Source organism: Macaca mulatta, chromosome 2 (assembly GCF_049350105.2).
Source record: "Macaca mulatta isolate MMU2019108-1 chromosome 2, T2T-MMU8v2.0, whole genome shotgun sequence".
NCBI lineage: Eukaryota > Metazoa > Chordata > Mammalia > Primates > Cercopithecidae > Macaca > Macaca mulatta.
Genome location: NC_133407.1, coordinates 83,449,662 through 83,476,150, shown reverse-complemented (window position 1 = coordinate 83,476,150; position 26,489 = coordinate 83,449,662). Strand labels below are relative to the sequence as shown.

The following is a 26,489-nucleotide window of genomic DNA, read 5'->3' as shown; positions in this document are numbered from 1 at the left end:
TTGCTTCCTTGTTGATGACCATGGGCCAAAGGGGCTCTGTGGGTGAGGCTCTACCTCAGCCATAGCTGGTGTCCTCCTGAAGAGGATTTATGCCAAAAAGAGTCACAGGCCAGGCCTTGTTTTTTCAAGTTTGCAAATCTAGGGGAGAGGGAGGCTCTAGAAAAATGCTGGAACCTGGTATGTGCCCTGCAGAAACATCCTTGACTCCCTTTGTCACCAGGAGCCTAATTTTACTGTGTTTTTCTGTGACTCACAGAGGCAGGGGGCAAAGACATTCCTCCCCACTTCTTCCTGCAGCTGCTTGCTGCATCAGCCTCAGCCAGTCTGGGGCTGGGCAGGGAAACAAACCCTCTTCCTTCTCTTGGTTTATCCCCTGGTTTGCTCAGAGAGACCTTTGTGTCTGAGGCCCCCTTCTTGCCTTGCAGCTCAGCTGGTGCGGTGCTGAATGCCTTATTGATGGCCAGGGGCCCCTGATCCATCTGCATTCCCAGAACGTATGAATCTCATTTGGGGGCCACCCAGCCCCCACTACTCTTAGTAGATGAAATAAGGTGGAATAGATAAGAGGATGGAACTGGCCCCTGGATGCATGATGGGGCCAATAACGGAGGTACAGGGTGCATAGGTGGCTGGGCTGTTAGACAGGGAAAGAGGATGGAATTGAGATGCAAGGTAGAAAAGCATGACTATGTTCAGTTTGGGATTTGAAGAAATAGGTACTGGTAGGACAGTTCAGAGGGCACTGGGCCTTCAGGAGAAAGAGAAGAAAGGAACGGTGGCATTGGGAGTAGTAAAGCTGTGGGTATGAATGAATGTCTATGAGACTCGCCTCCCCGTGAGGACATAGAATGAGAAGACACAGTTTACAGGTAGACTAGGTTGGGTTCAGAAGCCCAGAGAACACGAGTGTTTAAGGGATGGTGTTGGGAAAGGGAGCCAGGCCAGCCAGAGTGGAATGTTTGGGAACTCTGAAAGGAAGGAAATGGCATGAACAAAGGAGCTAGGGCACAACAGTGGTGACTCACACTGGGAACACTTCAGCCCATTGTGTTTATGCTTATAGTTTCCCGAGTTTATCTTTTGCGGGTTATGATTATGTTAACCTCACCTCCCTTCCTCCCTCTTAAAAAAAAAAAAAAAAAAGGAGCGAAAGACTCTTCAGTATCATGAATGGCCCCAGGTGAGGAAGACATCTGACACTTTTATATCATGTCAATACTTCGATGTAGCCTTTTAGAGTCAGTGTGAGGAGAAAACAAATTTACTTGAGGCTAAAGGCATGGAAAGTGTCAGCTTTTTCCTGTTTGATGTTTCTTGTTGTGTTTTCCATATTAATCACTTCATTTTCCCCTTGGTCACGGGCCTGATATTTTTTTTCCCGACACATGTCAGCTGCCTAGTGTGTCAGGCAGTTTTTCACTGCGATACAGAGACACAGTAGAGCTGGAGCTGGCAAGGCGACTGCCAGAAGTATGTGTCACTCTTGATGGTTACGTTCACGAGCATCCAGAAAGCCCAGTGCTCCTGAACTGAATTGCAGGCTTTGAAATGACCACGTGGTTTGCATTCAGCAAAAAACTATACCCCAGACATGTGCAAGTGTTGTTGGTTTGGGGAAAATTAGATGGTTCCAACATGAAAAGACTGAATCTATCTAAAGAGATAGGCTAATGTGAGTTTTTTTTGCAGCACAAATCTGTTGAATAAGTGGATTTGGATGTAACCACAGGCTTGCCATATGAAATTCTGTTCCATGGGAATTAAAGTTTGTGGCTTTGTGAAGGCATTTGTTGCAGACTTATGAAAAGTTCTCGTATTCTTTTGCCAAAACATAGAAACATGGAGAAATACAAAAAAACCTTTACTGTGGCTGTCTCCTCTAATCCTCTTAAACACTTACTGTGTCCCATGTACATAGCAGTGAAATTAAATACAGCTATTCCTGATAATGTAGCAACTTAGATGTAGAAGTCTACTGCTAAGGGAATAGGAAGACTAAAGAAAACAACGCTTATATCAGTTAGGAATTGTGTTTCACTACAAGTATCAGAGCCCCCAGGTAGTGGCTTTCTTCTCATGTATAAACAGTCCAGAAGAAGTCCATTGAGAGCTGGCATGATGGCTCTAGAAGTCATCAGTCTCTAGAGCTCTCCAATCTGCCACTTCCAGGATGTGGCCCTTGTCTGAGGTGGCTGCTGGGGCTCTCCATATCACATTTACATTACAGACAGAGAATGGAGGAAGAGGGGCATGCTAACTCCCTTTGCATCGACTCCCTCTCATAATTCCAGTACTCCCAATTACGTCTCATTGGCCAGAGCTTAGTAACATAGCCACACCCCGCTGTGTGTCTCTAAATTATCATAAGTCTCATTTTTTGAAAAACTAACTCACAGTCTTCTCTTCTCCTGGCCATTATTGCAAGAGATTGGGAGACAGCCAGTACAAGAGTGAGATTCTTTAGTGTCTTCCTGGATGATTCCATGCCAAGAGGTCTTCCTCTGTGTCCTCTCGACAGTAATAACTGCAACATCATGAATCAGTCAGGGTTTACCAGAGATACAGACTTAGTAGGTTACATGTATTAAGGGATTTATTATAAGGAATTGGCTTACTCAGTTGTGGGACTGGCTAAACAAGCTTGAAATCCACAGGGCAAGCAGTCAGGCAGGTAGACCATGAGCAGGCTGGAGCCCTGTGAGTGGAGTTGAAGCTTGGAGTCTCTGAATCCAGGGAGTGCCTAAGCCCTCTTTTAAAGGACTTTCAGGTGATTACATCAGTCCTACTCAGGATAATCTCCCTTTCGACTAACTAAAATCAACTGATTAGTTACCTTACATCTGCAAAATCCCTTCACAGCAGCAGATTAGTATTTGATTGAATAACTAGGTAAAGGCACGTGAGTACACACATGCTACAAAATGGTTGCTGCCTCCTTTCTTTTCTCCACCTCTTAGGAGAGAATATCCTTTGACCCTAAGTGGAAGCCTACAGGAAGTGGAATTCTGAGCAATGTGGTTCAGCCCAGCCATATCACATGCTATTATAAAGTAGTCATGAAGAGAGAGACATAGGTAAAAACAACAGTTACTGTTTCTTCATTCTGATATCTGGCAGCAAGTGAGCGATGCTATCATTATTGGCTAACATCAGGAACTGGTATTAATGCGTTTTGTTTTGTTTTGTTTTTTGCTTTGTTCTCCTCTGTCATAGATAGTGAAGAGTAAGGGAAGAATTTGAGGGTCATCAGCCATTGCAAACTCATCAAAGTTAGTAACACTTAAAATTTGCTTTTAAAATGAATGGAAAGATGTCCAAGTTTTTAATAGCACAAATAATTTTTTTCTCATTTGTACCTTTTTTTTTGTCTTCTGTATACAGATATTCCCACTGCGGCCACTGCCCAAAGGGGCTCTTATCTGAGGACTACTGTTGACTTCGTGTCCCCAGTTTTACAGAGCCATCTTTCTGAAGCACAAATTAGATTACATTATTCTACAGCTTAAGTCCTTCCATGAACTTCCCATCACCCAAGAGTGGATCTGAAACTTCTTAGTGTGTCATTGAAGACCCTTCTCTATGTGGCTGCCATGCATTTTTTCAACTTTATTTCCAGCCTTCCAAATACATACATCCATCTCCCTCCCACACCCTCTGCAGGGGCTTTTCGGTGCCAGAACATGCCATGTGCTTTTCTCCTTTGGGGCTCTTTGAATAGGATGCCCTTCCTCCCTTGTCTACCTGTAAATAGAAACATCCTGTGCATTGGTGGAGTCTGCCCTGACCACCATTTTCTCAGCATGCTGAATTACTTCTGTTCCCTTCTGTGTTTGCACAGCTTTGTTTGTACACAGTAGACTTTTGGCTGGGCCATGTAGACTGCCTCCTCCATGAGTTTGCCAGCTTTTTGAGGACAATGTCTGTTTTATTCATCCTCGAATTCTCAGTGCCTAGCAGAGTGCGCAGCACAGGGTAGTTAGGGAATACATATTGGAGTAAAGGAATACAATTCAAATAAACAGTCTCATTAACAGATGCAAACCAACTCCTCTCATGACAGCAGAGAATCTAAGCTCAAACAAATTACCAGAGTTGGCAGAAGAAGTACTATATATAGACAGAAGTTAATAAGTGCCTTTCTTTGTCTTAGGCCATTGATGACAGTGATGTGTTTTTATAACGTAGATAACCACAAGCAGATGTGTCAAGGCTCTTTTGTCCAGGAATAAACTGAGTTTCGTCATCATCTTGATAGTACTTTCCTGGACGAGTGTTCAGGAAACATGAAAAGTTTTTAGAACAATTCAACAAATGTGTAATAAAAGTTTGTTATTTTGTTTTATTTGTTGTTACATTGTCTCTTGGCTTGGGTTTTTATTTGGGAAGCTAACAGAGAGACGGGATATTAGAAAACCAGAGGCAAACTGCTTGGTTTATTGAAGCACTAACCGAATGAATGCAGGTATACAAGTAATCCAGGAATTCTATGCATTAAGGAAAAATGTATTTCTATCGCCTCTGTGTTGTTGTTACTTTGTGAACCTGGCTTGGTTTTTTCAGCAGTTGGTAAACTGATAAAACTGTTTCTCACTCTGTCATTCATCTCCTCAGTTTACCAACCCAGAAATCCTCCTTTCAGTCTTTACAAAAAAAAAAATGTAGATGCACTCACAAACACAAAAGTTATTGTTATTTTTTTTTTTTTTTGAGACGGATTTTTGCTCTTGTCACAAGGCTGGAGTGCAATGGCACGATCTCAGCTCATGGCAACCTCCACCTCCTGGGCTCAAGTGATTCTCTGGAGTAGCTGGGATTACGGGTGCCCGCCACCATGCCCAGTTAATTTTTGTATTTTTAGTAGAGATGGGGTTTCACCATGTTGACCAGGCTGGTCTCAAACTCCTGACCTCAGGTGATCCACCAGCCTCGGCCTCCCAAAGTGCTAGGATTATAAGCATGAGCCACTGCTGCGCCCGGCTGAATTTTTCTCTTGAGGCTGACAATCATACAATTGTTTTTTTTACAAAATATTTTTCTTCCTTTTTTTAAAAAAACCAAGTTGGTTCCAGTAATATGTAAATTTTGTTAAATTATCAGGGAAAAATATTTTCTTTTCCTAAATGAGAATTCAGGGATAATATGCTTGCTGCTCCATAAAAGGTGGCTGTTCTTTAACTTGTATCAACCTTCCTCGTTTGTACCATGCCCCAACCCATACACACACACCACACCATCCCATGAACATTAACAAGGGAAAAGTGGCCTGAATTTTATTTTCTGGGAATGATGGCATTCAAATGAGTTATAAAATATGCAAATATATTTTAGATTCCTTTGCTGGTGCACAAATCCATAACATTTTCGCCTAGGATGATAACATGGTCATGAAGTTCTTGGGTGCTGCATTTTGTACAACCAGTTCTTGCAATGGCAGAGAACCATCATCCACTTGGGGGCACCCAGGTAGTTACTTAATTAAAAAAGAAAGAGGGCATTGCCAAGGGAAAGTAATTTGATCACAAAAATAAGGGAAAATACTCAGGGTAGATGATCTATTCCAACATAACAAATCCAGAAAGTAGGCCTGTGTTGAACAGAGATGACCATGCCCTACAGACACCTAATGTACCATACAGACTCAGTAAAACCCTGGTCAGGTACCTGTTAGTTGGTACTTCAGCACAGGCACGTAGCCTGAGAGACACAGGGGCCCAGAGGCGGACAAGCAGAATGGGCAGTGATTGGCAAGAGAATTCAACTGTAAGCTTTCCAGGGCAGGGAACATGTTTGGTTGACTCTCTGTTGTGTGCTGGGTGCCTAGCACTCTGCTGTAGACATGAACTCAGTAATATTTGTTTAATGAATGGCTGGCTGGCTGGATGAATTGAGTGAATCTAGAAGGAATCTAACAGGAAATGGATGGACAGAGACTGAAGGTTTAAAGCAGTGATAACTTATCTATGAAGGGAGTTAGTTAGCATGAGGCATCACTACGGAGGCACTACGTGTATTGAAAAATCTATTTGATTGGCTAGACTGTTTGCATAAGAGATAAGAATTCATAAGAAAATCCCCATGTTACCTATTCTAGTTGCAGTTTTGTCAGATGAGATATTTTGTTATATTTATTACATATAAAAAATTTAAAGACTTGCTGTTTGTATTTTGAGTAAGTAATTAACACAGAAACTGAACTGACATGGAAGCTTAAATTACAAATTTTATGGTACCATCCTGAAGAATAATGTTGCTTTGAGCAAAAGAAATTCTGAAATACTGTTTGAGTCCTCAAACAATATTCAATTATGATAAAAATATTTCAGTGTTCCTAATTCTTTATTCTGTCTAATTCTTTGAGATTAGAATAATTCTAATACTTTGGATATTCAAGTATCCGCTTAGCTTGGTTGCTGCATTTCTCCCTGGCTCTGGGCTAACAGGATTCTATAATGCAGAATCAGTCTTACCAGCCATTTCCAGATGGACTTGGGGGTGGCTGCTCCTTGGTTTAGAAAGACAATCTGACTGGATCTTTTCTTTATCTTCCTGGACTCAGAAATTCACTTTTATTAGTTCAGCCAGCGATAAATGAATCCTACAGGTTTGCTTAAAATCAGATTCACTGGGGATTGATGAAGAGCAGAATAATAGTTTATTTATTCTGACAAATTGCTATTTCCAAATAGTTGGAAAAGTTTATTGGTGGGTAATTATTCTTCTGCCAGGAAAATCTGCCACGAACCTACATTAAGGTGACAAGATTGCTTGGAGGGTACTGAGCAGGATAAAGGGAGCCTGATGGCCTTAATTCCATAGTACTGTTTCCAGTTTGGAAAGTCAACCCGAGAAACATTTATTGAGGGCCTACTGCATGTGAAGGAAAGGAAGTTGGCCATTATTGAACCCTTCTGTGTGGTAAGCACTGTTTAGTGCTTTAACACTTTGGTTTTCACATGCTTGTTGCGTTTAATCTCATTGAATGGGCAAATCACTGTAGAGAGTACAGGACTGAAAGAAGCAGCCTCTGCCCATAGGGACGTTCCAGACCTGTAATGTCCAGTATGTTGTCCCCTAGCCACATGTGGTTATTTGAGAATTGAAATGTGGCCAGTGCAAGTTGAAATGTGCTCTAAGTATAAAAGAGACACTGGAGACTGGGTGCGGTGGCTCACGCCTGTAATCCTAGCACTTTGGGAGGCCAAGGCGGGCAGGTCATGAAGTCAGGAGTTCAAGACCAGCCTGAACAACATGGCGAAACCCTATCTCTACTAAAAATACAAAAATTAGCTTGGCATTGTGGCATGTGCCTGTAATCCCAGCTACTCGAGAGGCTGAGGCAGGAGAATCAGTTGAACCAGGGAGTCGGAGGTTGCAGTGAGCTGAGATCGCACCAGTGCACTCCAGCCTGGGCGTCAGAGCGAGACTCTGTCTCAAAAACAAACAAACAAAAACAACAAAAAAATAGACACTGGATTTCCTAGTAAGCAAGAGACGTAAAATATCTCAATAATTTTTGTGTGGATCATATTTTAACATTACACAGTATTTTGGATAAATTAGGTTAAATAAACTGTAATTAAATTATTTTCATCCATTTTATTGCACTTTTTATGTGGCTACTAGAAAACTGAAAATTATATATGTGGCTCACATTTGTAACTCATACCATATTCTGTTGGAGTAGAGAACAGAATAGAGGTAAGATATAAACATAAATTGCTGAGATCTAGGCTCTCTTCCAACCTTATGACAAGCATTTAAATTGGAGTAAACGTGTCGAGGGATACTTTGGCAGTATCCCACAACAATAAAATCTGGATCTTTACAGGAGTTACTGTAGTATTCCTATAGTACTGTGTCTGTACTTCAGAGACAGAATGCTGAGCTTAATATAAGTGCACCTAACATTGTATTTAACTTTTCCTTAGGATTCGCTCTAAAACCTATTTGTATGTTATTAGCTGTTAATTGGCTATAATATGCTGGCACTCTGTGAGGTATCCATTACAATGGTAAATACGGAGATCCAGATTCGAATATTAGATTATTCTCTCTAAGGGAGGAGTTTCTATAGATATTTGCTATCTATGGGTAGCTATGATACCAGACACAAAGTGACAGATGCCTTATGTGTAGCGGGTAAAAAACTTTGGTGATTCTAGAGGAGAGTGGTCACTGTCGTCTGGCTTGCAGCCTGTGTTTGAGCTGGAGCTTGAAGAAAAATAGGATGTCTATGGAAAGATTGGGCAGGTTGCGGTGGTGGCGATCCAGGGGAGGGAACAGCAAGAGGAAAAGCTCAGAGATGAGACATTCTTTGGGAAGAATGCGGCTAATTCATTTGCCTGGGGCATGGCATGTGTGCAGGGGAATGATAAGAGGCTGGATTTTAATAGTGGAAGGCCAGGCTAGGGAATCTGGACTTTTTTTTTTTCCTGAGTACTTAAATGTTATTCAGATGGTTTCTTAAATACACAATTGGCTCAAGCCTGTAATCCCAGCACTTTGGGAGGCCGAGACGGGCGGATCACGAGGTCAGGAGATCGAGACCATCCTGGCTAACACGGTGAAACCCCGTCTCTACTAAAAAAATACAAAAAACTAGCGGGCGAGGTGGCGGGCGCCTATAGTCCCAGCTACTCGGGAGGCTGAGGCAGGAGAATGGCGTGAACCTGGGAGGCGGAGCTTGCAGTGAGCTGAGATCCGGCCACTGCACTCCAGCCTGGGCGACAGAGCGAGACTCCGTCTCAAAAAAATAAAAAACACAATTAATGGTCCCTCTAAAATTCTGAATGCCTCAATGCGTGCTACTGTGTTTTTTTTTTTTTTTCCTTCTGAGAGTGAGGTGACTTAGTGCTTACATGTTTTTAAAATAAATTATGTTGAAATAATTACTTTGAGACTAGTTTCTTCAAATCCTCCAAATGTGGTATTTGTTTTGTTCCAAGTAGCAACATGTGCTTTTTAGGAGTGAGAACTATAAGACACAAAGAGATGAGCTGAGATAGGAGGATGCATTTTTCTCTGATAACCAATTTGTTGAAGTGTTTCAAAAATTACACCAGCTCTTTATGTGTCTTATATTTCCCATTCTATGAAAGAAAACCACTTCCATAGAAATTATTTTTAAGAATATGAAGTCAAATAATACTCCTGGATCTTGAAAAGACCAAATGGGTACACATATTATCCAAACACAGAGAGTATAGGACAAGAGTCCTAAAAATGCTGGAGAGTGTTACAGTTAAGAGGGTGGGCTGGGTGCAGTGACTTATACCTGTAATCCCAGCACTTTGGTAGCCTGAGGCAGGCAGATTGCTTGAGCCAGGAATTTGAAACCAGCCTGGGCAACATAGGGAGACTCCATCTCTACAAAAACATTAATACAAAAATTAGCCGAGTGTGATGGTGCATGCCTGTAGTCCCAGCTACTCAGGAGGATGAGGTAGGAGAATCACTAGAGCCCGAGATGCAGAGGTTGTAACGAACCATGATTGCACCACTGCACTCCAGCCTCAGTGACAGAGCAAGACCCTTTCTCAATAAACAAACAAATAAACAAGCAAACAAACAAACCCTATCTCAATCAATAAAATAATAATAAAAAAACCCAGGAGTCAAACATTTATATTTAAATCTACCATCTGCCAACTTTTATACTGTCTTCTAATATCCTCAGATCAACAATTTTACGTCCACTCCTTTGACTTTGCCACCTTTTTACTTTCCATCAATGCCCTGTGTAGTCTAACTTTCCACTTTACTCACCTTATCTGCGTGGTCCACTGTTGTGGTTACTCTACTTGCCTCTCTCCTCTTTCTATCCCACTGTCCTGCAAAACACAACCCTGGTTAAAATCAGGGTTATTCAGGCACAACTCTACATTTTCTTCCAAACAACAGAGCATTCCTGGAAAACACACACACACAACACTCTGATGACATTAAATTAATCATCCTACCTTCTACCCCTGCCTCCACTGATACTCAGCCCTCTCTGGCAACCCTACTATATTCCCTAGTAAACTCACTCTCCTGGGTGACTATTTCACACCTTTGTTTCTTTCCTCAAACCCCTAACATCCCTTCCCAGACTCTCTCGGCCATGGATCTTGCTGCTTATATCACTGGGCAACTAGAAGCAGTTTCCCAGCTCCCATATCCTCTTGCATCCATCCATCATCTGTCCCCCATCCCCTGCTCTTTACCATGGACAAATGTGCATCCTTCTGGTTGACATCCATTTCACCCCAGTGTACCCAATCTGTTGCTCTTGCCTGTTCAGAACTCTGCTGCCACAGAATCTGCCCACTAGCTTCATTAAAGTTCCTCTTTTTACAGGATCATTCTTATTCAAACATTCCATAATGTCTTCCTTCTTTACAAATACCTCCTCTTCATTCTTTATCTCCCTCCAGATTTGCCTCATATCTTTGTTCCTCTTTAAAACAAAACTCTGGTAAGTTGTCTGTTCTCGCTGTCTCCAATTCCTTACCCCACACTCTCTTCTAATAACATCTTATAAACATTTCAAACATGCAGGAAAGTTGAAGGAATGTTAAGGTGAACACCCATAAGCCACCACCTAGATTCCACAATCAACAGTTTGCTTTATTGCTTGAACATACGTCTTGTCACCCATCTATCCCTTTATCCTTTCATCAATTCAATTTATGTTTTGGATACATTTTAAAGTAAATTGCAGGCATCAGTACACTCACTCCTAAACATTTCAGTGTACATATGATTAATTTGCTTCCCTATTTGTTTATAGTTCTCTTTTTAAGTAAAATTTACATACACTGAAATGCTCAGATCTTTAGTGTACCATTCAGAGTTCTGAAAAATGCATGTACCACCTCTGCAATCCAAGCCCTTTTCAAAGTAAATAACACGACTATCGCCACAGAAAGTTCCCTCATGTTCCTTCCCAGTTAGTCCCCAGACCACCCTCTTATGCTCTGCCAGAGGCAACCACTGTTTTGATTTTTTTCCCACCATATGTTATTTTTGCCTTTCTAGAAGATTATCAAACTTGAATCATACAGCATATGTACTCTTTTATGTAAGGCTTCTTTCACTGAGCGTAATGTTTCTGAGATGTATTCATATCATGTGTATCAGTAATTCTTTCCTTTTAGAGTGAATCCATTCCTTTCTGAGCTACTGAGTATCATTCTATTGTTTGATGATACAACAGGTTGTTTATTCATTTTTCTACGGGTGGATGCCTGAGTTGCTTCCAGATTTTGACTGTCGTGAATGCAGTCTTTTTTTGTGGCTGTATTTTCTTTTCTTTTGGATAAATACTGCAGAATGAAATGACTGGGTCATAGGATAGGTGTATATTTAGTTTTATAAACAATGGCTGGACTTTTTTCTAAGCTGGTTGTAGTTTTACACTCTTACCCATGGCGAATGAGAATTGTGCTCTCTCTGCATTCTTGCCAGCATTTGGGTTTGACGATCTTTTTAATGTTTACTTGTTCTGGTGGGGATGTAGCAGTACCTCATTGCGTTTTTCTTAAATTTCCCTGGTGAATATTAACATTGAGCACTTTTTCATATGCTTATTGATCACAAGTCTGTCTTCCTTTGTGGATGTCCAGTCAAATCTTTTGCTCACTTTCATTGAATTGTAGGCATTCATGAGGTATTTTAAAATATTAGTTCTTGGCCGGGCGCGGTGGCTCAAGCCTGTAATCCCAGCACTTTGGGAGGCCGAGGCGGGCGGATCACGAGGTCAGGAGATCGAGACCATCCTGGCTAACACGGTGAAACCCCGTCTCTACTAAAAATACAAAAAGAAATTAGCCGGGCGTGGTGGCGGGCGCCTGTAGTCCCAGCTACTCCGGAGGCTGAGGCAGGAGAACGGCGTGAACTCGGGAGGCGGAGCTTGCAGTGAGCCGAGATCGCGCCACTGCACTCCAGTCTGGGCGACAGAGCGAGACTCCGTCTCAAAAAAAAATATATATATATTAGTTCTTTGCCAGATATATGATTTGCACATCATTTCTCCCAGGCTGTGTCTTTCCTATTTATTTTTTAAATGACGCCTTTAGATGAACAGAAATTTTAAACTTTGGCTAAGTCTGTTTTTTTTTTTCTTTTTCTTTTTGTGTTAATTGCTTTCTGAGCCATATCTAAAAGCTTTATAATTTTAGTTTTTACTTTTATGTCTATGATCCATCTCAATTTTTGCATGTGGTGTGAGGTCGGGGTTGAGATTTATTTATTTTTGCTGTATAGATATTTAGTTATTTTAGCATCATTTGTTAATAAGTCATTTTTTTTTCTCCGTTGGATTTTTCTCTCACCTTCATGAAAATCGAATGACCATGTAAGTGTGAGTCTATTTCTAAGTTCTCTATTCTGTCTCATTGATCTATTTGTTGATCCTGTACTAGTACCACACTGTCCTGGTTGCTATAGACTTACTACGATGTCTTGAAGTCATGTAGTGTTAAGTCCTCCAACTTTGGTTTTATTTTTTTTATGATTGCTCTGGATATTCTAAATCCTTTGAATTTCTATACACATTTTAGAATGAGTTTATCAATTTGTACAAAAGAGCTTGATGAGATTATAATTGCTATTGTGTTGGATCTATAGATCAGTTTGTGGATAACAGAAAATTTAACAATTTTTAGTCTTTTAATCTGTGAACATGGTATATCCACTTATTCAGGTCTTTAATTTCCCTCAGCAATGTCTTGTAGTCACATTCTCATTTGAGCCGATGTTTTAGGCTTTTGCATAAATTTCTCCTGAGCCCATCTTGGGGACATCAGTGACCTCCATGTTTCTGTATCCAGTGGTTAGTTCTCAATCTTCCTCTTTCTCTATCTCTCAGCTCCTTTGACATAATTGATCTCTCTATCATTGACACACTCTTTTCACCTGGCTTCTGTCTTGCTCACCACACTCTCCTGGGTTTCCTACTACTCCACTGGCAGTTTTTCTTTCTTTCTTTCTTTTTTTTTTTTTTTTGACCCCCTTTACTGGACACATCTCTTCTTCCTGGTATTTAAATGTTGGAGAGTCCTGGGTGTCAGTCTTCAGAAATCCCTCCTTTATTCACCCTCAGTCAGTCTATGGTGAAAATATGTTACTTAATGCTAACTACCACGTTTAAAGCCACCTGACGTCCAAGCCTTGAATCTCAGACTTATGTCTCCAAACCCCAGTCCTGAATCTCAGACTTATGTATCCCAATCCCAGTCCTGATCTCAGACTTACATCTCCAAACCCCAGTCCTCATACTTACATATCCAAACCCCAGTCCTGAATCTCAGACTTATATATACAAATCCCAGTCCTGAATCTCAGACTTATATATACAAATCCCAGTCCTGAATTTCAGACTTATATATCCAAACCCCAGTCCTGAATCTCAGACTTATGTATACAAATCCCAGTCTTGAATCTCAGACTTACATATCATAACCCCAGGCCTGAATTTCAGACTTATGTCTCCAAACCCCAGTTCTGAATCTCAGACTTATGTCTTCAAACCCCAGGCCTGAATCTCAGATTTATGTCTCCAAACCCCAGTCCTGAATTTCAGACTTATGTCTCCAAACCCCAGTTCTGAATCTCAGACTTATGTCTTCAAACCCCAGTTCTGAATCTCAGACTTAGGTCTCCAAACTGCAGTCCCGAATCTCAGACTTATGTATCCAAGCCTCAAACTTAGGTATCCAACTTCCTACTTCTCTTCATTTGGGTATCTCTAAGGTCTCTCAAACTTAACCTACCCAAAATGGCACTCTTGATTTGCCCCTAAAACCTTACTGCTTCTCCCCAGACCCCATCACCCACAATGTTCCCTAGCTGAATAATTAGACTTTCCTCCCTGTTACTCCTATGAGTCTTAGAGTCTTCCTTGGCACCTCTCTTTTTTTCTTTAGCACTCTGCATCACAACCCACATTAGAAAATCTTCTTGGCCCTATCTTCACAGTAGATCCTAGATCTGACTCCTTCTCTTCATCTCCCACCTGGGCTACTGCAGTATTCTCTTAAGTAGTCTACCTTTTCTCAGTCTGTTCTTTTTTAATTTTTTTTTTTTTTCATTGAGACAGAGTCTTGCTCTGTACCCCAGGCTGGAGTACAATGGCACGATCTCGGCTCACTGCAAATTCCACCTCCTGGGTTCAAGTGATTCTCGTGCCTCAGCCTCCTGAGTAGCTGGGATTACAGGTGCTCGCCACCACGCCCAGCTAATTTTTGTATTTTAAGTAGAGAGAGGGGTTTCACCATGTTGGCCAGGCTGGTCTTGAACTCCTGACCTCAAGTGATCCACCCACCTCAGGCTCCCAAAGTGCCGGGATTACAGGCGTGAGCCACCATGCCCAGCCCCTCTTAGTCTTTTCTTTACCTACCCAGCTTGCGTAATCTTTTCAAATGGCACAGTATTTCACTTTCTTGATTAAACCTTTCAGGGCCTTTTCATTATATTTAAGGAAAAACACAAATGAAACTATGCGATGGTTTACAAAGCCGTACATAACCAGACTCCCCAGTTTCTTCTCTCACTACATCCTCTACTGTTGCCCTTTCTTTCACAGCACTGACTACATTGGCCTTTTTGTTGTTCTTGAACACACTAAGTTTGTATTGGCCTCTGGGCCTTTGCAGTTTCTGTTTCTTCTGCCTAGAACCTTTGCCCAGATGTCACCTCACTTCGTTCAGGTCTCTGCTCAAGTGTCATCTCCCCAGAGAGGCCTCTTCTGACCACCTTATCTAAGGAGTGTGCCACCTCGCCACTTACCCCATCTCTCTCCAGTCCCTTACTCTGCTTTAGTTTTCTTAACAATACTTAGTATTTTCTGGCTTTATATATATTTGTTTTAATTTTTGATAGTCTGTCTTCCCTAATAGAATATAAACTCCCTGAAGATAGAAGTTTTCTGCTTTCATCACTAATGCTGATAACAATGCCTGTCGCATAGTAGGTGCTCACTAAGTATGCATTGAATGCCTGACCTTGGGAAATTTAAGCTTTCTGGCTCCATTTTCATCACCTGAAAAATGGGGAAAATAATTGTATCAACTCCTATGGCAGATGTCAATGTCAAATAAGATATTGAGTCTAGTAAGATATTATGGCAATAGTGTTGGCTGTTGTTTTGTAATTATCATTAAGTAACAGAAATAATTTAAATATAAGCAACAAATACATATATGAATGCAATGTAAGGTAGAATTTTTACTATATGCTTTTTACAATGGCCGATTTCAGAGGTATAACTTGTAATATGTAGTTACTGATTACTAAGTTGGAGGAAGTAGTTATAAGTACATGAAAAGTTAAATGCCATCGCTATTTAAATAACCCATCCAGATAAAATAGAAAGTCGCAAGGCATAATTTGTTGCCTAATGGATTTGCTGCTGCTAATGATGATTGCTGGAGTTGTTGAGCAATTTTTTTTTAAAGCAGGGTGACCTGAAAATGCTTTGTAGGGGACATGGGTTTGGGCTGCCCCTTGAAATTCTGGAGAGAATCTGACTCCTTTACTGTCCAGGAGGGGGAAGGGCATTGCCGCAGTTGCGACAGTGGCACAAACTCGAAAGGAAGGAAGAACTAGGTAATTTGAAAAATGGAATAAACCAGTTTGGTTGGAAAGCAAGGTCTTGCGAGAAAGCAGATTGAGAGCAACACAAAAAACAGGGTAGGAACTAGAGCAAGTGGCTTCAGGTTAAAGGAACTGCTAGGGCAACAGGAAACCCTTCCTTAGATTGGGTAAGCAAGGAAGGAAATGCCTCTGGGCAATTAGGAAAGAAGGTAAATTACCAAGGGCTTGTTCCTGCCAGGTTTAGTCTCCTCCTCCCTTACACTGCAGGCAGCTCTCAGTGAAACCTCTGCGTTTCATACAGCGGATGGGTGTGCCGTGTTCAGAGACAGGCAGCAGCAGGGAGGCCAGTTCTTCTGTTCCTGGGATGTAGAATCCAATTCTGAACTCTTTTTACACACAAAACTTTTCACTCTAGTTTTTAGGTGACTGATTAGAAGGCAAGTGACAATTTTCACTATGGCTCCTTATTTTAAAAAGAAAGGAAATAATAGGGAAACTTGGAAATTAAAGATCCATCAATGAACATAGTAATGTAGATTTTAACTGCATATTAAGAAATGTTCAGCTTTGTTCAGCCTTTTTTTTGAAGCAGAAGTTACTGTATTGTGTCAGATTAGTCATATAAACCTACATTCTCGTTACTGTGTAAATGAAAGTCATGTATTATATGAGAAGGGGCCAAAGTCGTCTGTGAACTGATCAGGTTATTTAAAAAGAGAGGTTATCTAGTTAACCTTGAGATAAAATTTGTTTGCAATTATACAGTTTTATGTAAAATTACAGTAATTTAAAAGGGTGCCATCACACGCGCCTTCAGTTTTTTGTTATTACCAAGTTACAAAATGATGTTACACGTTGCAGGGTTAGAGTAGATTTCAGAGCAATTTGTAGTAATTAAGAGTCACGCTGTAAAAGTAAAAGAAGCAAAATAAAATGAAATATAGACAGGAGCCATGACAGATGTTACAGAATAGAGAAAGGATGTGAAGACAATGGGTGCTGTTGTCATTACCGCAGCCCTGGCAACACGCGTCACAGATTCGATAATGAATGCCAGTTGGTGGGCACAGAGAGGAAAGAACAGAGAGCCCATTGTTTCAGCTCATCCATCTAATTTCAAACCAATTGCTTCAGTAAAGTCTTCTGTCTTGGTTACAGCCAATGGCAAATTAAAGAGCTGAAATATTGCAAATCTTGTAATTCACTCTGGATCATCAATCAGAACTAACTAAAAGAGCTTTGAGCAAGGAAACAAATTCAATTCTCAGCCTCACCTGCAAAGAGAAGCCTGGACAGAAGTGCAGCTCATCACTGGGTGGGCACCCACTGTGCCCTCCTCTTGCGATCAGGTTCTAGCTAGTGTGGTATGAGGGGGGGCTCTTCATCTTACTCTTCTGTGTCCATGACTACAGCTCCATAGAGTGGCGTGACAGGTACCGCCGTCCGCTGCAGCACTGGCGCAGTGCTGAGGCCCAGGAAGGAGTGTCCTCTCAGATGGCAGCTTCTGCTGAGGTTCAAGGCAGGTATGGGTTCCTGCCTTTTCCTACTCTGAATCAATGTGATGGACGAACAAGCTAACACACGTGAAAGAACTTTGTTTCCACAAATGAAGCGGTTACTGTTTTGATTATTTTAGGATGTGGAGTCAGGTGGTGGTGGAAAGAACACAAAGTCAGAAGTCCTGGGTTTGCATCCTAGCTTTGAAAGCTGGCTCCATCTCATACCAGGGTCCCCCTTTTCCCAGTGCTACTTTTAAGTGTTTTCCTGTGGCTTCTTTCCCCTTTTATTTTAGTTAACTAATTAATTAATTAATTAATTAATTTACTTATTTTGAGACAGAGTGTCTCTCTCGTCCAGGCTAGAGTGCAGTGGCACAATCTCTGCTCACTGCAACCTCTGCCTGCTGGGTTCAAGCAATTGTCCCATCTCAGCCTCCTGAGTAGCTGGGATTATAGGCGTGCACCACCACGCCCGGCTAATTTTTGTATTTTTAGTAGAGATAGGGTTTCACCATGTTGTCCAGGCTGGTCTTGAAGCCCTGACCTCAGGTGATCTGCCCCTCTCGGCCTCCCAAAGTGTTGGGATTACAGACGTGAGCCACCGTTCTGGGCTCTTTCCCCTTTTAAATCACATGTTCTTTACTTTTACTTGTGCCATGGGACCTCTTTGATATTCTAATTAAGCTAATGAATCACTCTACAGACTGTTTATTCTGTAAAATTAAACATATAAAATTAAAATGCATAGGATTACAAAGGAAACCAATTATATTGACATAAAGTTATCAATATGCAAAGAAGTAAATATGTCATATTGTGATACCTGTCCTTTATTAAAATGCATTACTTACCAGTATCTAGTGACAGGTCTAATAACTACTGTAATTTTGAAATAGTGATGAGTGGAAATGATACTTTGAGATATTGCAATAACTAATGTGATATGAAAATATCTTTGCTGTCTAAGAAAATATCTTTGATGTCAAAGAAAATATCTTTGATGACAAGTTACAGAAGGAAATGATAATTTTAGTTAGAAGTTAGTAAAAATAAATATAAAATTTTTTATCAACAGCCTGAATTCTGTCTGACACCCTTAGCCTTGCCTTAAATTTCACCCTTTCTTGTTATGCTGTGCATTTTCCAGGGATAAACTCTGTGTCCCACTGTCCCCCAGCTGCAGCTGCTCCTTCAGTGTCAGTGACTCCTAAATGTACACCTCTGCTGTCTAGGCAGAGAACTGGAGCGCCTGGCCTGCATCTCCTGGGACATGCTGAATATCCTCCCTGAATGGCTCAGAGGACCTCAAACCCAGCCTCCTTCAGCAAACTCCTTGGCTTGAGCATCTCCCCACCCTGCTCCCACCAGCCTGCCCTTCCTCCTTGTCCCTAGCTCTGTGAATGGCATTAGCAACCACCACGTGGCTCCAGCCCCGAGCTGGCTTGACAAGGGAGCCAGTGAGCATGCTGCTGCAGGGGTTGCTGCGCAAGACTCCTTGATATAGTTTATGAAAGTACAAACTTGTATGTTTTACAGCACTGGCCGCTGCTTGCCTTTACCTGGGATGTCTAAATTTCTACTCACTGAACAAAGCCTCATTCCTCCTTTTCAACACGCATATCTGGACACTTTCTGGTTTAGCATCCCTTGGTGATGCCTCTTTGCTCCCTGATGCGACATAAGAGGACTTTGCATTCCTCACAGCGTTTTCTTCTGCTGGTCCCTCAGCCTTACTAAGGCCCCTGCAGGCAGTCCCTCCAATATCCCCCACGGCATTTACCCCTTTGCTTTGGCAGACTGAGTGAGTGCCCTCTCCCTGGGGACCCTTTCCCTTCCATATTGCCTCCAGGTCTCAGTTCTGTGGCCACTTCTCTGAAAAGACTTTTTGAGGACCGTTCACAGTGCTGTTCTTATCCACTGTCTCCCCCACCCTTGCATTTGACCAGGGCCTTGGCAGGGTTTAAATGGTACGCACTCAGGAAGAAAGAGTTACTAAAGTACATGGTTAGGAGCACCGACCTGGGTTCTAATCCCAGCTCTGTCTCTAACCGTGTGATCTTGGCAGTGTACTTACTAGCCTTTGGACGCCTCAGTTTTCTCATCTGTAAAACTGGTATAATAATAGAGTGGTAAGGTTTAAATGAGTTGGTACTTATAAAGCGCTTTAGAACCAAGCTTGGCTCATCGTAAGAGCTTAAATAATAGCTATCCTTATTCATTTTAGTTTTTTGTTCGTTTGTTTTGTTTTGTTTTTTTGAGACAGTCTCGCTCTGTCGCCCAGGCTGGAGTGCAATGGCAGGATCTCGGCTCACTGCAACCTTGGCCTCCCGGGTTCAAGTGATTCTCCTGCCTTAGCCTCCTGAGTAGCTGGGATTATAGGTGTGCACCACCACGCCCAGCTAATTTTTGTATTTTTAGTAGAGACGGGGTTTAGACAGGGTTTCACCATGTTCGTCAGGCTGGTCTGGAGCTCCTGACTCATGATCGACCTGCCTTGGCCTCCCAAAGTGCTTGGCTTACAGGCATGAGCCCCTGCACCTGGCCTCATTTTAGTTTTAGTAATACAGCTTGGGCTCATTTAAAAGTCATATCCTGCTATAGTCTTATTATTGCTGGGGTTTTATTAAAGAATGTAGTGTAATTTGGTGCCCATGACTTAACTTTTCTTCGTCTTCATTAATGTTAATATTAGACATTCATTTTAGATGAATTAATTTATAAGTGGCAAAAGGAAATAAATTTTTACTGAAAGATAAGAGAAATTCTGGGAATACAGACATACAGACTGATGGAGATATAGCCCCACCAGTAGTTTATCTAGCTGAGTTGGGGATTTATTCATATTTCTTCCATTTCAAAGATTGTGTTGGTCTCCCACGAGTATTTTTTGAAGCTCTTTGTGCAGAGGAGAGATCAATATTATTTATCGGAGGATTTCCTTGGGCATGCAAATTATCATATATGTTTGCAAACCAGATCTATGTAAAAGAGATGGTTTTGAATCTAATTGCATTTTTTGCATGAGCATTTTTATATCCTCTAGAAATATATCACAATTGTGTGGAAAAATTTACTATTTAACAACATATTGTATGTGACATTAATGCGCTCGCATAACTGATCCTTCCCTGTTTTTCTTCTAACATCAAAGTAAGTAACATTTTCCCTGAGGTTTGTTCAGTTCGTCCAGCCTTCTCTTGGTTTTGCCAGCAGGTGGGGCACTAGCTCCTTTTAAAGTCATCGGCCACGTGTCCTGAGGCTCGTTTTCTTTTCTTCCAGAGGTGGAGGGGATTGTCTTGCCGCGTCACTCTGAAGTGACCCCATGAGATCCTGTTGAGCCGTGACCTGGGAGTGGGTAGAGGAAGTGGGAAAGGTGTGTGTTAGATCTAAAATAGTCTCCAGGATTTTCATGCCTGGATTTGTTGAGCTAATGGCTTATATTTCACAGGTTTTGAGTCACTTGAATTTTACCAGTAATTCATGTAAATCAGTTTGGCAACAGGTGAATCACATTTTGCTTGGCATATGTGGTCCAATCTTATGGTTTAGGAGAAACAATAAAACTCAGAAACTTTGATCATTATGTTAAAATAAGTCTTATTTAAACAAAATACAAATCATGGCAACAAGCCATTAGAATTAAAACTGTTCTTGGAGTTGAGTTCTAGGGGAATTATGTACACTGTGAGCGCATTGTGTAAAAAGCTGAGCATAGATTCTTCTTCTTTCTTAAGCAATATGCTAGAACATTACTGACTCTGTTTTAAGATCTAACTGCTTTAAGGAATTGATTGACTACATTTTTCTAGAATGAAACATAAATTTCTTACTTTGAAATCTTAGTGAGTGGTATTAAGTTCCATTTTAAAAGGCAGCTTAAAGATCCATGTTAAAAGACATGTCTTAGCTTATACATCTATTCTAAATGTAGGTGGTGAAACTGAATTATAAGAATGTTTTTAAGATTTATAGACACTAAGTCAGAATCAGAAGTTAGAAGGTTCTGTGACAAATTTTCCTGTTGAACTTATGTTAATCATTGGATTTGATGCAGTTTTTAAGCTTATTCAATGATATCTGAAAATAGTAATAGTATCTACATTTGATTCTCAGAAATGATAACTTCATATGTCCCTCTTATGCAATGTGAAATTACAGTGCTATCTGTTCCATAACTGCCACCCAACTTGTACAATATAAAAATCATTTCATGGCCCTAATGGAGGACAGACTGTATTCCCTTGTTTAAAGTAAATCAGTCACTTTAATGCAGTGTCTGAGGGGAGAGAAGGGAGTGACAGTTCCCTTTGTTTAAGTTTGTGTTATGGTTTTCTTGGGCAGCCAGTACGAAAGTGCAGCCTGAAGCTGTAGCTCATTCTGTATGTGGATTTTATTTCTCACAGCAGTCCGGTGTCTATTTAACATACGGGGAGTGGTTTCAAGTTCATTACTAAAGCTTATAGGTTAAAGTGCTTTGTGGGCTTGGCTATGACTGAAGTCGCCTTGAGGGAGTCAGCCAAAACTGGGCTTGGGAACAGGAAGGCTTTTGTTTATTTGGATTCTCAGGGTAGTCAATTTTGCCACCTCTTGGCTTTCAGCTGCTTTGGAGATTGGTTTCATAGCAAGGATTCTTTCCTTAAAGTGATATGGAGCAACTATTTTCACAGGGGCACCAGGTTAGTAAATAACTTTTTGCACTTTCTGCTGCATGTGTCAGATTTTCTTTCTGAGCTTGTGGTGTGATGATAGGACAAACTGGGTTGCTGCGTTCTTTTAGAAAATAATGTGAGTTCGTTTATCCTGTAGAGGTTTAGGGGGTTATGTTTCTCCTTATAATATATGCATTGTTTGACCCATATTAAATACAATGGGAAGCCAAGAGGAAATGACATATTCATATCTGTGTTGGATTTGCAATCCAGAAGTCTTGTTAGTAAATATCAGCCCCTGCCACTCTTTTTTTTTTTTTTTTTTTGAGACAGGACATTGCTCTGTCACCAAGGCTGGAGTACAGTTGAATCATCATGGCTCACTGTAGTCTCAATGTCTTGGGCTCAAGCGATCCTCCCACCTCAACCTCCTGAATAGCTGGGATTACAGGTGCATGCCACCACACCCAGCTAATATTTTTTTATACTTTGTATAGAGACCAGGTTTTGCCATGTTGCCCAGGCTGGTCTCCACCTCTAGGGCTCAAGCGATTCGCCTGCCTTGTCCTCCCAAAGTGCTGGGATTACAGGCATGAGCTACCTTGCCCAGCCCAGTTCCTTTCTTATCATTACTTTGTGTCCTCGCACTAGACTTTCTAGGTATAAATATGATTTTATATGCAGTTGATTTTATTTTTTGAAACATTAAGTAGCGGGGAGTTGTGCCCCAGTTGGGGTTGTCCTCCCTCACCACACTGGTGCGTGCTTGTCTGATGCACGGTTTTTCCTTGAGCCTACTCCTTGGAGTTACAGTGAACCAGAATATCATTTTATTTTTTCTCTTTGAAAAGTCTGGCACTTTTCTGGAATGCCTCATAAAATACTGGCGTAAGATTTGATTCAGGCAGAATGTACAGGTGGATTAAGCCCCACTGAATTTTGTCTTCAGTTTTGCTGTTTTTATTCTCAAGTGATTCTTCAGAATACAAGATTACCCTAGGATTAAAGAACAGCTGTAAAAATGGAGTGTGACTTGTAAAACATAAAAGTATAGTTAATAGTAATTAAGAAATTAAGTCAATATAATCAAGCACAGAGAAAGACATTGTCTTCCTTAATCTCATTAATTTAAAGATCTAAAGAGCAATTCTGCCTTTGTTAATTTGCCACCAAAGCAATCTGGCATGAAATTGTTCTATAGGAGTAGTTCAATTTGGTGTTTTAAAGTTTGCAACACTTTATGAAATATAGTTTCTCTTGCTCTCATGTTATCTTAAGGATGCTTTAGTTCAGGGTAATGTACTAGTGTTTTAAAATATGCTAATATGCTTCTGTTATTGCCGTTTTATTCTCCTTTTTTCCCCACTGGGAAATACAGTGTATTAGAAAGGGTCTGTTCTTTCATGTTCTTCTCTGCTTAAAGAAAATTGAGGGGGAAGGGAGACAGAAATAGGTACTTAAAAAAGATCTTTGAGGTGATATGCCAAACTTTAAGGATCCCTTTCCCATCAGTGCTAAGTTGAAGTTATAATGTTATGGCTGCATGCCATTTCGGGATTACAAAATTGACTGTATTTTATACCCCCTAAGACACAATTCTACAGCTGTGTTATTGTCCCTGCCTCTGTAGATATTTTCTTTAACAGTAAGTTTATTACATCATTTTAGCTTCCCCAAAGTGCAAAGATTGCTATGACTTTGCTAAGTTTTATATATATGCCATATATATGCTATGACTACACATATGTGCTGTTGTGCAATTATTAATTATTAAATGATATTAAATTTCAAGGAACGACTTGTCTACCTGATTGTAGCTGCCTGATGATTTTAGAGAGAAATATTAAGACATGTTACTCGTTGATTACTTGTTCGTGCTTGACGGATACAGATAAAGGTCTTTCAAACTTACATGAAACTCATTTGTAACTTGTAGATCTCAGTTTCTGTGTTCCCAAGTGCTTCATAGCTTTTCATCTCAGATGGCAACAAAGCAAAGACCACTGATTAGAAACAAAAATAATGTGGCAAAGGATTAGAAAAGAGGAAAACTCCCTAAAAACCAGATTTTAGGGTTTTCCCAGAGAATATACACATTAAAATGTTTCCTCCAAACGTGGGAGAAAAAAAACAAAGGACTACAGTAGAGAGTTCAAAATCTGTAAATTTGGGATAAAGTATCTAAGCAAACCTTAGCTTATTCCTGATTCTAGGTTTGGAACACACATTGCATTTGTGTTCTCATTCTGCTGGACTGGCTTAATTTTGTTATATATTTGTTATATTTTTGCTAATAAGAGATGGGTATTTGCCTCATAACATACCATCTAATTTTAAGCTGAGTTTTGTGCTAATTAATTGTTATCCAACATGCTTTCTTGTGGATATTCAAAGTGATTTAGATGTCTCACACATCTCAGATGGTTTATGAACCTAACTATGACCCAGAAGGATGTGATGCCAATTTTCTTATAAAATGAATCTGAGTTTCAAAGCTGGAGATAAATTCTTAGGCAAACTTTTTTAACTTGAATTGGCTACGCCCCAAACGTTGAGCAAGTTGCATGGCAGTAGAAGATCAGGACTCTGAGGAAATAACTGAGGAACTAGGAGTAGCAGTGGTATTAGAGATGAATTTTCGAACCTTGATAGATTTTCACCAGATGGACCAGTTCCGTTCACAGCCCAGATCACTCCTTGTTCTTGCGTGATCACACATAGTCTTGATCTTTGCAGCATATGGTTTGGGAGGTGCAGGCTTTTGATCTGCAGTTTATAGCCTTGTCAGCTTCAAGTAAGGACTAAAATGAACTGTGCCACATCTGCCTTTTCCAAGAACCATCCTCCTGGTTCTTGCCCCCTCAAGAACCAGGTGCTTGTGTGCACATAGGTCTTATGGTTGTGTATCAGGAAATGTGGAAGATTATGATACCACCCACCCCAGAAATTCACTACTTTAGTAATGTCAGTAAATACTGAACTTCCCAGAGGAATTGCAAAAGCTGAGGACAGAGTATACTCCTGGAGCTGATCTGACCACGGAGGTCCCCAGTTGCCTGTTTCATTCCAAAGAACCCAATTTAAGTTTGACCTGGGATTTCCGGGGTCATCGTACTACCCTAGTAGTAGTAATAGTCATAGCAGAAGTGGTAGAATAGTGGTAATAATAATAATGAACACAAAAGGCATTTCCTAAGTGCAGTCACTATTCTAAGCCCTGCCCCACCTTCTTTTTTTTTTTTTTTTTTTTTTTTTTTTTTTTTGAGGCAGAGTCTCACTCTATTACCCAGGCTGGAGGGCATTGTCACGATCACTGCTCACTGCAACCTCAAACTCTTGGTCTTAAATCAGCCTCCCACCTTGGCTTCCCAAAATGCTGGGATTACAGGCATGAGCCATGTAAACAAAATACTGGGATTACAGGCATGAGCCATGTAAACAAAATGCTGAGATTACAGGTATGAGCCATGTAAACAAAATGCTGGGATTACAGGCATAAACCATGTAAACAAAATGCTGGGATTATAGGCATGAGCCATGTTAACATGCCCGGCCTGTTCTAAGCCTTTTCCTTAATGCTCACAACAACCTTAAGTGGTTGATTTTCTTTATTATCTCCATTTTACAGTTGAGGAAACTATCCAAGAAAGTTAGATTGACCCAAGTCAGAGCAACTAGTAAGCAGCAGTGACAGTGTTGTGCATCAGAAGGTGCTGTGGAGGGGGAAAAACTGAAAATATAATCCAATATTAGAAAAATATAAGAAAAAAATACAACCTAATACATTTTGGATTGTATTATATCCGATATAATCCAGTATTTGTTATTGAGAAGCAACCATGTAGATACATCTGTGCTGCTCTTCATTCTGAAGATGCTCCGTTGACCTACTGTCAACCAGCAGGGCAAGCCATTTGTATCCTTTCTCCACTTGGGTTGGTAAGCTTGTGTTCTGCTTTCTCACCTACTCTGCTCATGACCAGTGGCAAGAACCTGGTGACCAGTGGCAGGATATAGAGGTTGCCCATGGCCTGTAAATGAAACCAGTACTGGCCAGGCCACATGGAGAATAGCCTACTGCATTGAATACTGTCTTTTAACTACTTAAACTACTCTTGGGATTTTAGAGACTTTTTAAGGCTAAAATAATAAAACCATTAAAGCTAGGATCTTGGATTTTCTGATTGTTTAGCTTTAATTTGGCCTGTATGAGTGTCCTCTTTATTTCTGCCCAGTATGACTTCCTGCTAGTAATCAAAGCTCTGGTTATTTTGTCAGTCTTGAAGGTTTTCTTAAGCTTAGTGGATAACCGAGATTATGAGACATGTATTTTTTTTAAGAGACATAAATGTGCATTTGAAAAATATTGGGCAAATAACTTCTACACAATTTGACTAAAATTTAAACATGTGACAAATAAGTTTGGAACCTTTAACAACATAGAACAAGATAGCCCAGACAGATTAAGGAACTAACTTAAAAGAAAGAAAAGAAACCAAACAATAAGAATTCTGATCTTTGAACGGGTAAGCACTTTCTCTTCCCAAAATCAATAGAGGAAATCACAAAAGGAAAAAGTCCATAGATTTAAATTTTCTAGGTAGGAGTATAGAAGCTTTAAGTATAAAAATGTTAATCGTAGTTTTATTTATTACCATGAAAAGTTGCAAATAATAAAAACATAGAGTAGCAGAAGAAAATTGCATGATGGACCACCACAATTTTATTTATGGAAAATTGTAATAGGAGGAAGTGGTGATGATAG

The 26,489-nt window shown here is 40.6% G+C and overlaps 1 protein-coding gene across 6 annotated transcripts in view; it reads left to right on the top strand.

The window, feature by feature from the left end:
* The window catches only part of PLD1 (phospholipase D1), a 205,404-nt gene that overhangs the window by 17,726 nt on the left and 161,189 nt on the right, over positions 1-26,489 (top strand). For 2 of the 6 annotated variants that reach the window (XM_015131624.3, XM_015131621.3), the window contains exon 1: positions 21,624-21,751. The exons of the other annotated variants lie outside the window; for them this stretch is intronic. The gene's annotated coding sequence lies outside the window, so the exon portion shown is untranslated. Of the gene's footprint in view, positions 1-21,623; positions 21,752-26,489 lie in introns of those variants that run through there. 6 annotated transcript variants of the gene reach the window in all.